The sequence below is a fragment of the Lates calcarifer genome, linkage group LG8, assembly GCF_001640805.2.
Source record: "Lates calcarifer isolate ASB-BC8 linkage group LG8, TLL_Latcal_v3, whole genome shotgun sequence".
Classification (NCBI taxonomy): domain Eukaryota; kingdom Metazoa; phylum Chordata; class Actinopteri; family Centropomidae; genus Lates; species Lates calcarifer.
Genome location: NC_066840.1, coordinates 18,345,887 through 18,361,852, shown reverse-complemented (window position 1 = coordinate 18,361,852; position 15,966 = coordinate 18,345,887). Strand labels below are relative to the sequence as shown.

The 15,966-nt window shown below is 40.8% G+C and overlaps 1 protein-coding gene across 3 annotated transcripts in view; it reads left to right on the top strand.

Moving 5' to 3' along the window:
• The window catches only part of LOC108895351 (phospholipid-transporting ATPase IA), a 103,587-nt gene that overhangs the window by 936 nt on the left and 86,685 nt on the right, over window positions 1-15,966 (top strand). The window lies entirely within an intron of this gene.

Genomic DNA, 15,966 nt, shown 5'->3' with positions numbered 1-15,966 from the left:
CAAGGAAACCCCGGGGGCAGGGGCTTGAGTTTCCTCAAGGAGTCTCCAGGAAAATCTCTAGTTTTAATGCAAGTTGTTCAAGTAAAAGTTGAGAGTAGATAAGTTTACTGCTGTTATCTGCATATCTGTAGGAGTTTCCCCAGACAAAGGCTTAATCGAATGGGTATCTGTACTCTGCATGAAGCCCTCTAAAATGAAACTAGTTCAGGCCAGGGTGCACCTAACCCAGCAAACCTAGCACCCATCAAGGCTGGGACATCCCTCCCTCCAGCTATGTCCTGCCCACCACAACGGGTGCAATCATATCAGAAAGTAGGGCCACTGCTTAGGGGTATTACAAGTTGATGCTCAGTGACAGTAGCCACAAGTCTGACAGCATAAAATTCAGTGGTGGAAGAAGTGTAGAGGTATTTTACTTAAATAAAAGTACCAATATTACAGTGTAGAAATATTCTGTTACAAGTAATAGTCATGCTTTCAAAATTTTACTTAAGTAAAAGCAAATTGTAGTGGGGTAGAAGTAAAACAGGAAATGGAAATAATAATGGAAATACAAGTATCCTAAAAAAGATACTTTACACCACTGACAATAACAAGTGTCCACCAAATGTCATCTACAGTAGCGTGGGTCTAATAATACAGCCATTGTAATTTGGCCAGGACCCTCACTCCTTCACTGCACCAGTAACTTTCCACTGCATCTCAGCTGTGCAGTGGAAAGTTGCCAGTGAAGGTGGAATGCGGATACATACACATTGCTTAAGTGATTTGAATGCTTCCAAGGGGATCTGTTTACTTTAGGGCTCTGAAGGCCGCTTAGTAGCTTTGGCTGTAAAGGTGTGTGGAGGGCACCTAGCCTATAGGCATAAGGTGCCCAGGCCGCAGGTGCACAGTCCTATTTAAATTCCCCCTATCATTGTATTGTTGCTGTCCCTGACCTCTGACCTCTCTGGATAGAAGCAATAATTTATCTACAGCAATCAATGACATAATATTTATCTTGCCTACTGGAATTTCTATTTCTCTTCACAACAGTAACAGTTAATGCAATAGTACTTTTGTGGTTTGATTTAGGATGGCTTTGGCTTTGACTAATATCTCAATCTGAGTTATTGCTCTTGAGTATATTTTTTGGCCGCTAAAGCAAGCAATCTGGCCTCATTTAAGTGAATTAGAATGAACTAACTCTCATTTGTATTTTATATACTTACAGATGAGCTGTTCCGTAATTCAGGGGTTAAGGGTACATTAAACCTACATACCTCATATATAATTCATCACTTTAATCTATTGATAAAATGACTACAGAAAAGCACTGTTTGCCTTCTGATTTATGTCTAGTATTGCAGTAACTTCACTGTATGAGACAGTGTAGTTGTTGAGTGTCTATTCATACGGGAAGTATTCCTGAGTTGGATCCTTCATCCAAGTAGCTGGGACTGCAGAGAGAAATACATTTTTAAAGAGACATGCGACTTGATTTAAAAATTCAGTATTTGTGAACATACAGAAGTGTCTGCAAGCTGCTGCAGATGACTAAAAAACTAAGACCAATCTGTAATACTCTCAAGCTGTGGCGCACAACACTTTGGACAATAACTACTCACAAATCTGTTGCCATTATTGGGACCAGTGTCATAATTGCACATGATATGATTGGCTTACATTTTAATTTATATGAGCCATAATCCGCTTCTACTTACTAACATTTGAGCAGATTTGATATTTACAAAAAACACAGACATTTGTTATCAGGATGGCAGCATGATGTGAAACCAGTTCTGTTTTAATAATGTCTGAGATGAATCTTATTCTAGTCACTTAATACATAGCTCAATAAACCTGTCCTTAAATCAAAAATGTGTTACTTGAGGCGATGGTGTCGCTGTCAGCTTTTTACAGAAAAGCTTAAGGGATTTACCTGTTGTAGAAAAAAAAGATAAAGTCAGATGCTGCTGCTATATTTAAACACCAAATGTGGAAAGTAGACATGATGTTGCAGCAGCGTATTTTGGGAGTGATATTAGACCTAATTTGACCATTATTGCTAATGGGATTTCTGAAGATTTTAATATTGAACATCTCTACCATCCAGATATTGATCTCCTCCAGTCAATAGGACTTGAATCATGTGAAGTTATAGGAATGCCAAATTGTGCCCACATTGTGAGTATTGGTCACACCTGCTCATATTCCTAACAGGTGGCCTTGATGTGATGAATCCTGTTTCCTGATGAATGAATCCTAAATATGTCAGTCTAAACAGAGCAGTGCATTTTATGTGACTGAACAAGTTAGGTGGTGGTGAGATTGCCTCTCTGATTTACAGCTGTAGGCCAGGCTTACAGGTTATGCACTGATCTGTAATAATAAATTGATATCTGTTTAGACTGTGGAGAAGAAAAACTGCAGAAATTCAGTGGTTTAGCCCAAATTTTAAATGATAGAAAACAGATAAAGGTGCACCAGTAAAACCAATATCTGCGCTGTTTAAAGTGAGTTTCTCCTGAAATTAATTCTGTGTTTACAAGAGTAGTGTGAGCAGGGTGCGTCTCATGCTGGAGATTTCACGTCATTTTGTCTTAAGTGGTTGTTCTTGGTGGTGGTTTTGAGACTTGGTTTTAAAATGCCACTTAGGATCTGGTAATTATGAGTCAATTTGTCATCCTGTTGTGCACCACAGCAGAAATTACAGCGTCATCTCGCTGAAGACTCATACATCTTACTGGTGGATGTGTAAATAATTAAATACTGATATAGATTCCATAGAAAACTGTTGATCTGTGCATCTGCTGCAGTCTCAAGAGCAAACACATGAATTGTGCAGTAGCTAATGCTGTCACCCCCAACCCCCAGCTATCATGTGCTACCTTTTTAGGTTACAAAGAGCAAACCATTTTGCTATTTTCACATGGCTCCATAGCACTGAGTGTACACTATCATCCCCATGCTTCAGTGAAAACAGTATCATGTTTTCTTTGCAAGCATATGTCTGAATGTTGACACCTGTCCTGTGCCAGGTTGACGACCTGTGCTGCTGCTCCAACGACAACATTTCCAGCCTCAGCATGGCGCCATATCTGGTTAACTACTTAGCTCAATCAAGGTTCTGCTCTGCATCATTTCTTTCGGCTGTGTTTTATGAGAGCCCAAGCACCCTCCCCACCGCTTCAGTTTTAATTTTTAATCACCACAGTGCATCAGGCAGGCTTCCATCTAGAAAGGGCAGCCCTCTGCCAGGCTTACCACCTAATCCATCAGCGGCCTGTCCGTCAGCTCCCCATGCTGCACACTCCCCAGTCTTGCCCACCACGTGCCGCTCCACTCCTTGTCACTCTTCTCTCTGCACTGTGGAAACATCCGACATCACTGCCAGCCTGTGCCGGCGTGTGTTGCCAAAATAACCTTATCTAGGACACTTGGGGTGCAGGTGACGTCAGTATCTATCAGCATGTTTAACATGTGATCCCGTGGTGACAGACAGGCACCTTTAGACATTGATCTCTCAGATACAAATTTCCATGATGGGCGGGAAGGCGCTTAATACCTGCTTCCACTGTCTAGATGTGGGAAGCTGATCGACAGGAGCCATGCAAGTTAAGGCTAGACAGATGGCAACAAGCATCCCGTTTGCAGTCTTAGCCTGCATGCTTATCTGCAGACAGACCAAATCCCCTCTCACAATTGACATTAGAGGTGAAGATAGGCAGGTAAACCTGTCCTGGGAGGATGAATCTATCCAAAGACCAAACACTTGTCTTTTTGTGTCAGCTGATTCACATGATAGAAGGTGCTCTGGAGCTTTTGATTGCTCACATGCAGGCTTTTAAAGACACAAAGTAGTCTGCCTCTTCTTAAAGCATTATATCTCTACCTTTATGTCATTCTCGAGATTTTTTTTTCATGTGTAAGTGAAGCAGGATGTTCCCCCGGAGCATTTCAATAACACCAGCTAAGCCTCAGTCTGTCTGAATAGTGGTAACAGCATGGGGAGGGAGACTGGAGGGGGATAGACTGCTCCCTTCTGAAGGGATCGAGGGCTGCCCATGTGCCTGGCGGATCACTGGCTGATAATAATGTGGCACAAAAGCCCAACACACCACTAAATCCCCTGTCTGGGGCCGCTGGTGTGTCATATCAAGTCCCCTTGGGCCTCTCTACTATTTCTATGTGCTGGCATGGGACATCTCCTCTGCTCTATTTTCCACTTCATGTTCTGCCTCCATCACTAACCTGCAGCCAGTCTAATATGTGTTTCTTCAGACACTCAATTTCCCTCACCTCAATGATTCTCTTCTGCCTGCAAGGAAAAGTGGATGTGGCAGGTCACTATGAGGAGGGGGAGATGTGAAAATGCTCATGTGTCCACACAGAGATGGAAGTGAAGACAAAGCATCTACAGTTCCTCTGAACTAATATTTACTCATGCATGTCATTATATTGACCTGAGACAAGGAAGACCTATGAGCTGATGAGTGACAGCTTTGCAGACAGTGTCATGAGAATTGTCTGTTTAGGTTTGCATCTGGCCCATCCCCATCCCCATCTTCCTATCCTTGTTTCATATCTTTACTGTCAGCTGACCAATAAAGGTAAAATGGCCTAGAAAATAATGACAGTGAAAATCAAAAACAATTTTTTTGTCTACAAAATGTATAAACATGCTCATAACAAATTGTGAAAAACACACAAAAGTAGCAAAATTCACATTTGAGAAGAAGAATATAATTGTCTTTTTTTTGCTTGATTGAACAGCTTTAAAAACAAAGTAATTTACACTTATTGATACACTTAATGTTTCTGCTCTTAGAAGGTTTACTGCTGCACATTAGTGCAGATGGATTATCTAGCTAGCTCTGTGGTTATTTTTCTGTGTTATTTTGCAGTCAGTAATATCAGTATTTTGGCTCTTTGTAATTCAGTGACAGTCTATCTTCTTATTACATTAGTTATGTGAATATGAGGGCCTTTATTCAGCTAGAATAAGCTTAGAAAATATGGGAGGTTATGATATCTGTGTTGCTGCTTTTGCAATCACTGAACATCTCACACCATCTAGTCACATTTGACAAAACTGACATTTTGGTTATCTTGAAGTAGTTTACAAAATTATTTTATTTAATTTAATTATTTAAAACATCTTGAATGACTCCTATCCATTCTCTGGAATTGAATTGATTAGATCCTCTGGAATTGATCAGATTCTCTGATTCTCTGCAGGTTAAGTGGAGATCCTCAGGTTGAACCATTGAAAAGCTGCATTACAAATTCATGCTTGTAAGGAGATACATTCTTTATACAGACATTCATCATATTGTTGCTGGTGAGCAGAAATCCAGTTTCTGGCCCGGTTGAGGTCGTCTATGTGATGCGCACATGCATGAACAGCAGGAAAATGCGGCAAACCTGCACGTGCCAGGAGACAGTCAATGTGATTGTGTCACAGTGGGATGACAAGGTCAGGTGGAGAGGTGTCGGCAGGCATTCCACAGGAAAGCAACATCGTCAGTGGTTGGGAAGATGAAACTCTTGCTGCACTTGACCCTCAAGATCTCTAGGATTTTATGACCCTGTTCTTGTTTGAGCTTTACGTCCAACTAGGCCACAGTGCTGCTTCCACATAAAGATGGTTAGGTCTAAAACTTATATCTAGGACTTCCCAGTGTTTACTGTTATAACGCAGTTACTGTGCAGCTCTATCAAGATGAATCTAACTAACTGACAACTGACTACTGAAAACCTGTCTAGTCATCCTGTAATTGACATATATGGGCCATATTCTTTAGATGGGTGGGATAAGGAAACAATAATGCTTTCATCACTTCCATCAGTGCCTGTGCTCCTTCAATAAGAGCAGTAGTGTAATTGATCTTGCTATTAATAGATGGTCTGAGCACATTAATGTTGTTCAAGACTGAGGCTTGAATCAATAATAGACAAGGAGGCATCCACATTATGATTTCCTCTGTAGAGCTTAAGGGATATACTCTATGCGTGTGTTGTGCACATGTGTTACTTTGTAGTTGTGGATGATGGAGGTGCCAGTTTTTCCCGATACGCTAACACATCAAACATGTCAGATCAGGTCAGTGAGCATCACTGAAACACTGGGATGGATTAATTGTCATTGTTCAGCCATTTGGATATTAGATCTATTTTTAGATAGCTAGATAGACATATGATAGAAATAAGTATGGTTGTCCTTACTGAGTTTTTGCATCCTGATTGATTATTTGTCTTTGTTAGGAAATATCATAATACTGAGTTTTATCAGATGTCTTAACAAATACAGCTGCACATTGGACATTCATGCAAAGCTACATTGAAATTAGTAAAGCTCCTTGAATGTAGATGTTTGACAACGGCAGAATAGATCCCCCTTCATCAGAACAAAAAGAGACTTGGGAAAGTCTTGGTCATCTACATCTTAAACAAAATGCTGAACCACTTGCGTAGTTGAGGTACATTCAAGTTCAGGTTACTAAAACTATATAGCTATGGTTAAATACTGCAGCCATAATGGTTAAAGAAAATAAGTGCTGTCTAGGAGAGAGGAGGAGAAGGTCATGATCCCTAGTGAGAAAGTTAAATGCTTGATATGCACATGCCTCCCCCTCTGTATCTATATTCTTACTTTTCCTTTCACAATAAGAATATCTCCTGATTTTCTTCCCTATTAAGCCATCTGTAAATGATGTCATTCTTCTTCAGAAGAGAATCTTGGTAAACCTGTTGGACAGGAAACAATGTCCCAGTTGTCACAAGCAGTCCACCCAGGATTACAACAGCGACACAACCACAAACTTTTTTCATGCCATAGTTGCAAAACTGGATGAGAAGCTGTACAACATGAGGCATGTGCTGAAAATCTGAAATGTTTGCTTAGACAGTGTATGGCTATCCTCTAAATGCTCAACATTTTAGCTTAGAAAAGTTCTGAAAGTTAATAGCATTGGGTCTTTGAGTTTTCCAGTGATTACACGAATACATGAAAATGTGAAGAGGAAGGGCTTAGGTACAAGAATGAGGTTTAACAGTCAGGATGCAAAAGGAGGTTTCGGGCTCCAACTTCTTACCTCATTAACCTTACCTTAATTTATTGTTGATTAATTTTCCTTTGTATTTGTTTTGATGGAATCTGGTTTTTATATTATTTTATACTTTTGATGAAGACAAGGAACACTAATTTGTGATCAGGCACCCCACTGATACAACACAATGACTGAATGACTGGCCTTCACGTGATCTATATCCTGTTGCACACCATATGCCCTTCCCTTTTACCATTCATAAAATTGCACACAGTGGAAAGGTTTCTGTCCCTGCAGATCCCACACTAAGCTAAGCCAGGCCAGCCCTGTGATGTCACAGCAAGCCCCAGCTGCCTGTGTTGTCCCTGGACTGCCCGTCCCACTGTAGCCCGCCTGAGCCTATGGGGAGCCAGACGAAGTCAAGCAGGGAGGGGGATTAATTCTGCAGCTGCCCTGTTGTTGTTGTGAGTGCTGGTTACAGCACTGTGATCTGATAAGCGACTTATGGATGTTACTGTTGCTTAGATTGAGGTTGTATCTATATCCCTCTCCAGCTCTTCCCCCCTATTCACAAATGATAGGAGATAGGGGGAGCTTTCATCTCTGGGACTTTGATTCCCATGAATAGACTGTGGCTGCTCTGTCTACTTAAATATTTATCTGGCATAAATGAATCATGTACAGATCTTTCTTTGGTGGTGATGAGCAGATATAAATGGCACATTAGGCTCAGTGGGCTGTGAGACTGAGATATCCCAAAGCCCAGGAATATGGAACTAATTTGACCCTAATAACTATGGTAGATAGCCTCAGGTTAAGGTGAGCAATGTGCAGACTGACAGTGCTGGACTTCATATTACACCTCACCTTTCTGTCTTACGTGCTTGTTACATGGAGGGTTACTAGGCAAGTGACTAGAGTCCAGTCACTTGTCATTTCCCCTGCACTTTCTGTCTCCAGCAAAGTACTTGATGCAGTTTTTCCTCACAAAACCTCTTTACTGTGGTTTGGCTGCCATTCATTTGTTCGTGTTAGATCAATGTCAGTAGCCCCAGGCTACCTGCCCCCACCCACCCTGGTATTATTGAATGAATTGTGTGGCAGTCCAGCTCTGGCCAGGTCACGTGCCTCCTCATCTAGACTTTATTGACCAGCCTACAACTCTCTCAGGCTCATTAGTGCTTGTTCGGTATCTCAACAGTTAGATTGGACTCTGCCCCGGACCTATTTCTGGAGGAAGAAAAAGCCTTTCTACATTTTGATTTGCCTCTAGATGGATTTTATACCCCCAGGGACTGAGTGATGGGCCTTTCTGAAGAATCCTAAGGCTTAGTCATGGAGCCAATTGAATCATCACTGTGTAATCATACATAGTAGGTGCTGTCCAAAAGAAGTTGTAAAATGCAGCCAGTATGTGACATGATATCTTTTATCATTTGTCATAAAAGCTTTGAGGTCACATTAGTACTCAGAATAAGAAGCTGTTGCTAAAAATAACCCAACCACAATAACTATTCCCAGTTGATCCTCTTATTTTAAAACAAGGATTAGTGCTGTTTCTGTGACAGTAAGGACAGTAAACCAACCATATTTTGTTGATGTGTTTTAAAGTATTGCTCAGCTGTGTATGGCCAGTTGTTTTTTGTGCTTAATATTTAACCCCCAATGTCATGTGCTGGGTAATATCCTTGAATATTAGGTGATTATTGTTCCTTTCATTGTGGCCATTGGATGTATTTAATCTTGGCTGTATTGACAGTCCTGGCAGCAATAATTTTCCACTCCTATCACTTCTGCCTGACCTGAGCTAATATACTACCTCCCAGGATATCATAAATCTGCAGAGGATGCATTTGTCTTTAATCTATTTTTATCTATGATTAGTATATCATATAAATATTGAGGGACAATAATTCATTGCTTAAAGTTCCAGAATAATTGTGATTTTTCTCAAATTCAGGTGCAAGTCTGAAGGTGTGGTTGTTTGAGTTTAAGGTAAACTTTATTATAACTACGATTTTCAGCAGAGACTATATGAAGACATGCAAAACTGATCACTAATGATGAGAAAAATACAAGTCTGATTGGCAGGGGATTCAGTTTGTCTCTGTAACCTACAGTGAGGGATAAAAAGACAGACTGGGGAAGACCGGCATGCCTTGGCCACTGCCAAGCCATGCTGGGCCCAGTTTTTCCCATTGGGCATCCTCTCCAAAATACGTGCCCCCTTGTGACTATTGTTCCACCCGTCTCTCTGTTGGCTGACACAAGCAATAATCCTGACATCTGGCCTGCATCCAAACTCATTACGACACTTGGTGGCATTGATCCTTCCCCCAGAGGCTTCCCCTCCAGAGCTGTGTGCTTCTGCTCCCTGCTCCTACTGAGCTTTATTTGGCTCCTTGTTACTCTTTCCTCTCTTCTCTTCCCATGCCTCTTATATTGTTTTTGTACAGCCTGTTAGCATGGGTAACATGGTGGGTCCATTAATAGATGAAAGGTGTTGTTATGAAGCTTAATATAACACAGATTAAGAATTATGTTCACAGTGAGTATCCGCCCAGTTTCCCAGTCTTGTTCTCTTTATTGATGTCAGGGTAGTTGAGCCATGACACGTCCGCAGTTAATGAAATTAGTGCTGAGAAAATGCACAGTGTCCACCAGGGAATATTAAGAGCAGTTCCCACTGAGACATCTGTGGCAGTGGCTGAGTGCATCATCCACACAGAGTGGTAGAAACTAAGGAAGTGAACTGGATATGGGGCCTGGGAGATCCCATAAATGTTTCTGTAGCGGAAGTTGGGAATGGATATTTTGATGATGGAACCTCCTCCACCTCTCACCCCCAGCCTTGGACTTTGGTGTTGGCCTTGTGTGCTACTTTTAAATGTGGCTACAGTTACAGGCGGTTGCATATGAATGTCAGCCTTGTTTTCAATGTTAGTTTTGTTTTGAACCTTGACCTTAACTATGCTGTGCTATGCTATGAGTTGTTACTATACAATGATAGAGGGCTGCCTGTCTTCATCATATTCACCTGAAATTGCGGGATTGATGGGCGTGTTGCAGCATTGTTTCTCAACTCCCCCAGCCCAGCTGGCCACTCTCTGGCTCTGGCACTTTTGCTTTTCTAATCCAATTAAAATGTCTAATATGTAGCCTTTAATTGGATCAGATGTGCAAGAATAGTAGCTGTAGCAAAAACTTGAAGATCAGCTAGCTCTTGAAGACTTGAGAAGCACAACTGTTGACAGTGTTTAGGCTGTTAAATATTCCTGCTACCAACAAGCTGTAATCAGACTAGATAACAGTACACAATCCTACTGGAAACCAAAAAGACCATGGCATAAATTGCAAACCAATTCTTGAGAAGGACCAAGTCTACCACTCACTGTAAATTTTCCCCAATGACATTGTTTAGTGGAGCTGGTAGTTTACTACTATATTTTTGCTACAGCTATTAGCAAAGAAAAATAAATTGTTCTGAAAACATAAGCACAAATGATAAATAAAACACAGTGGCTCATTACTTGTAAACTTTTCCGTGTAAAAGCTTTTTTTATTATTGCGTATGGTGGCATATCTGTAGAAATAAACAATTCTGTAGTATTCATTATTGCTCATGGTCTGATATTGCAGCAAGAGGCTGTTTCTCAAATATGTTTTTTAATGAATCTTGAGTTGTACAGTGTTGGAGAAAACCAGAAAATATTCCACACAAGGGACGATGTGGGTGGCTCTTCAACCTTTGGCTTCTCATTAGTGTTTGCCATTGCACTGATGCTATCTGAGCTGGGCTAACCTGACCGACATGCATCCAGTTTTTCTTGAGCTGTGTTATGAATCTTCAACATTTTGCGCCATCACTGCCAGAAACTGTATCATACACCTGTCGAGGGAAAATCTTGAGATTGTGTGATATTTTGATTTTAACTTTAATTAATTAATTAATTTTTACAGAAAGTGTGTACACTCAAAGGAGACTACATTTTTAATATTCCATCGTTTTTTAGTGCAGTGCAGTGTACACACTTGGACATTGAGATAAGTCCAGTGCTCAGACACAACCCAAGCGAAACACACACTTGAATGCAGAATTTCAAATTAAGTGTTCAAGATGCAAACTGCTATTAGGCTGTACACTAATAGACCAATAAGACTCTAATGCTTGGGTTCATAGGGAATACTGAACAGGAACAAGTGACTCAAACCAGTTTGGGATGGATAAGTGAACTGTTACACCCTCATTCTATACTCATTTTCTGCCCCTTGCCAGTATCAAACTGCTGCTCTCTGAAATGTAGAAAGAGGTAAACAGTCAAGTATTGTTAATATTGGGGTGGTATCTTTTTTTTGGACCACCATACCAGCATATTGTATGTCAAAATGCAGAGCATTTGCATGTTCAACATAATCATTTACACTTTTTGTTGTCCCCAGCTTTTACTTAAAGTTTGCATACAAGCTCTTGTGTCAAAACTGCTAAAAGGAGGGAGAGTCAGAGGACTAAGTTAAGCAGTAGCTGTACCAGCTGCAACTGGTGCATTGCAGCACCTGGCCTACCACAGCACACAGGCTCCTGCTGCGAGGGCTCGTTCACAACACAGAGACACAACATCAATCACAACTGCTCAGCCTGCTCCTCTGGCCTGCTATTTCACACAGGCCTTATGCTGCAGTCGCCAGCTATGCCAGGCCCCTGTTTTCATTTGTCATCATAGACACTAATTCCTTGATTACCCAAGCTTCATAAAGATTTAGTTTTTCGAGCTAACTTTGTTTGCTGGCTTTGTGCCTTGGCGTGCAAGCTGAGATCTCTCTTTGGCATATAATTGATTATTTAACTGAACAGTCTGGAGGCTTGGGTATCACTTAAACTCTGGCCATATAGTATTAGTGCTGGAAAAAAGCAGATATCATGGTTAGCTGCAGCTCTACATTACCTTTTGTAAGGTATGGTGATGCACTAGAAATACCCCATATGTGTAGGTGAGGTGATGAGGGAGGGATTTTCTAGCAGTTTCTGAGATTGATTCTGTATTTTGTGATAAAATCATAAGTAGTCATATAAACTGTGTGCAACTAATGTACAATAGTGTTTGCAAAATGTATGTTGTACATTTTCAAATTAATAACGTCAAATGTGCAAGGAAATAGTTCCTAATACATAACAAAATAAGATTACAGTTGTATCCAGTCATTTTACTCTGTCCTCATCTAGGTCAGACTTCAGTGAAGCAGCATGTCTTTAAGTAAACGTCCTTTCCCTCACCTTTAATCAGGGCTGTTACTCATTCCTGCATACCTGTCCTCCCAGTGTTACCAGGTGAGCTCTTAGCTGAAAATTCAGCTTTAATTTTGGTGGGATGAGGATAGGTCTACTGACGCACATCTCCTTGAGAGGAGGGAAGTTACCTCCTCTCAAGGAGAAACTTATTACCATCAAGGTGATGTAAGATCAGTGGGTCAGGTCTTCAGGAATATTATGTAATGCTGTGGTGACATTTGCCATTACAGTGCTTTCACTGATTTCTCAAATCTTCGATTTTATGAGGTCGCTTTTATGTAAATCCTCACCTGGCCTGAAAGCACCTTCCATACTTCTCCCAGGGCTACATTTAGATCCCATTAAGATACCATTATTTAAAAATTCAATTTCACACTGTGTCCTGTTATGTGGGAAAGATTGAAAACCTGATGAATAGTGTCTGCACAGTTCAGAAAAGTTTTTTTGTTTAATTGATTACAGTGAGGTCTAGGCAAATAATCTCGTTTCTTACATCTCACCCATTACATCTTACATATAAAACAACTAACAACCTTGGCTTTCTAGACAACCCTGTTTCACTCTGCACACCAAAAACAGAACTGTCATTTACTGCAAGGAATTACTAGATAACTACATCATATGGTGGATACCAAGCATCAACATTGGTCCTTTACCTAAACAGCACATGTGATAATCACAGGCATCATGGTAGGCTTCCCTACTTAAGCACTCGTCACCGCTCTTTAATCTCCTGTAGCTGCCTTGATCCACGCACCCTTTTGCTGCCACGCTAATCCAATAAACCACCTATGCTGATGTGACGTCTTGCGTAACAGGGCTGGGTTAGCCAGCCCATGTTTTCCCCGGTGACCAGATGACTGCAAGGGGCGATTTATTTTAAGCCCTAGAGCACATGCTAAAGACAGAAACTATCAGGAGATGATGGTTGGAAGAAGGAATGTTTGGCAGCCGCTTCCCAGTAATCCTGTATGCGAAGCCAAGTGGATCATTAAAATAACAAGAGCTGTAATTTTAGATTCAAGGTTTGTGTAACATGAGTGAGAAAGTGTTAAGAGTAAGGTGAGAGGAAGAAGCAGAGAAAAGTGCAGAGAAAGTGGGAAGTGTGACAGAAGTGAAGACTGAGCCAGCCCTCTACTTTGTTTCCTCTTGACTTGACATGACAAGAAAGAAATACTGTAGGCAGGGGGACGGGGGGAGGTTGCAACTGGGGCATATCCAGTAGGAGCTCTGGTTACAGTACCTCATGACATGGCGTTTTGTTGTTGTTGATGTTTCAAGCAGCCCAGCTTCCCCCCACTCCTCCTCCCTGTGTGCCTCAGAAAGCCCCTTCTTTCCATTTTTAAACTCCAGGGTTTATCTGTAGTTGTGGAAGCTATGCTACAACTGCTCTTACCTCATAACTCCCAACACCATTACTACTGCATGCTAGGGAAGGCCATCCAGCTCCCACTGGATCACATGCATGTAATTTGAGAGTCTAGGAATACTGTTGACTTAAGAGTTTTACAGTAGTGCTTTCTAGGCAGTGTGGAGGGCACTAATCTAGACATATCAATTAAAACATGAGGACAGGGAAATGTGAACCTCAGGAACCCTGATTTATTGTCATTTTTCATCTTACAAACCAGATGATCCCCGCCAAATCTGCCTCTGGAGGTGTGTGAGATATTTCAGCCTCAAATGGTACTTCAGTTTAGTAGAACATTTGTTTTCTAGCCTGTCCACAAAAGTGATTAACAATTATTAATATACAAAGTGAATGTTATTGAATATTAATGAGTTATCATTTTACTGCCGTAAGTGACTCCTTCTGTACCATTTCAGGTGTACATTGCTGTTTATTACTGTATGAATACTTGTAGAAGTATACTGAGAGTTTACTGTGAACTTTTACCCTGTTGATACTTGACAGGGTCCTTGTGCATCTTTGTGAGTCACTGTTCAAAAGAGAGATTGTTTGTTGTGTTTCCTATTTGCCATTCTGCGCTGCAGTAAGCAGCTTTAAGCTACAGTAGCAGTTTCAGATATTTTTGCACTAACCCAAGACATCCATTTTACATGACGCAGCAACTTTCTCCAGCCTGGAAAGCACGCATGTTAACTGGAGCAGCAGAGCAGGACAGGGCATCCCTCTGATGTTGCAGGCTTTTGCCTAAAGAGGCACAGTAAGAGGCAGAAATGCCAGCAGTAAATAAAAACATTTTGTGTGTGGTTGTTAAAGAGGATGGGAAAAATGTGTTATATGCATGCGACCCACGTACAAACCTGATTCAATGTGTTGATTTAGCCAACACAGCTCCATCCCACTTTGTTGAACTCGGTGGGCAGAGCAATGCCTCGCTTCTCCAGAGAAGGGAAAGCGAGGCACTGAAGGCGAAGTACTGAGGCGCTGAATGGTGGCTTCTGCCAATTAAACAGTTTTTCATCTAGTGTAGAAGGCAGAGTAAGTGTCAATGATAAATTGAGGAATGAATGAGTTCTGTATGCCATTTTCTTAAATGTACAAACAAAAAGGGTCTAAGGATTAGTTTTTAGGCCGTGTTCCCAAATTTTATATCAAACTTAGGATATAATTCTTCATTTAGAGAAAAATACTGAGAATTATTCAAAAATGCAGCTTGGTCAGGGTCTTGCAAGTACAGTACCTCTTTATTTTAGTTATCTGACACCACTCTGCTGCAGCTTATCCACACAGATAAGGTCTATCTACTGTTGCCAGCAGGATGTCACTCTTGACAGGAAATTCTCAGCTTTGACCACATCACACTTTCAGTGAAAAATAGTTCTCAGGGGAAGCTTTTGGATATTTTGGATATTTTGGATATCCTTGTCTCTCTCTTTCTTATGCCCACAGACCACCCCAACCCCCACCCCACTGCCACACACACACACACACACACACACACACACACACACACACACACACACAAACACCAATACAACCCCTATACACACTACAGTACTTAAGGTTAAAAACGTTACGTTAAAAAAAGCACTCTGACTGCTGTCCTGCTGTCTCTGGGTTAATATTCCAAAAATTTGAAGGGTTAAAATTATTTATTAAAGAAATACAATTTAAAAGTTATGATCAGGACTGAAGTGGGTCAAAAGATTTAGTGCAGTGAAACTGAAAAAAATAATGATATATAATATTTTTATATCACTTTTTAGGAACAGAACATTTTTTGCACCAAGGGTAAAACATCATAATTTTCTGGAGGGGTGCACAGGGGTTAAATGTGTGTTTCAAATGTATTCAGGAATTAGGCTGCAGATATCAACTCTCTTCTATCTAATCTATAGGTGCGTGAAAATTGTTATTTCTCCATTGCCAAAAGTTTGTTACGGCAACACAGCTTCATTCTTCATTCTGTATGCAGAATAGACAACATGTACACTGCAGTAGACTATGTCTACAGACAACTTTAGAAGTGTTTTCCTCCTTAAATGTATCTTTGTGACACTTTGTCTGAGTCACATAAAGCAGGTGATTCCCTGCATTATTATATAACGGGGTTTTTGGCATTTTACTGTGGAGGCGATAATAAGAGATGTATTGTCAGTGCATATCATTTTGCGATCCCACTGTAATATTTTCTACACCACCTTTTCACTCCATTAAGATAATAATTTGAGCATTATACT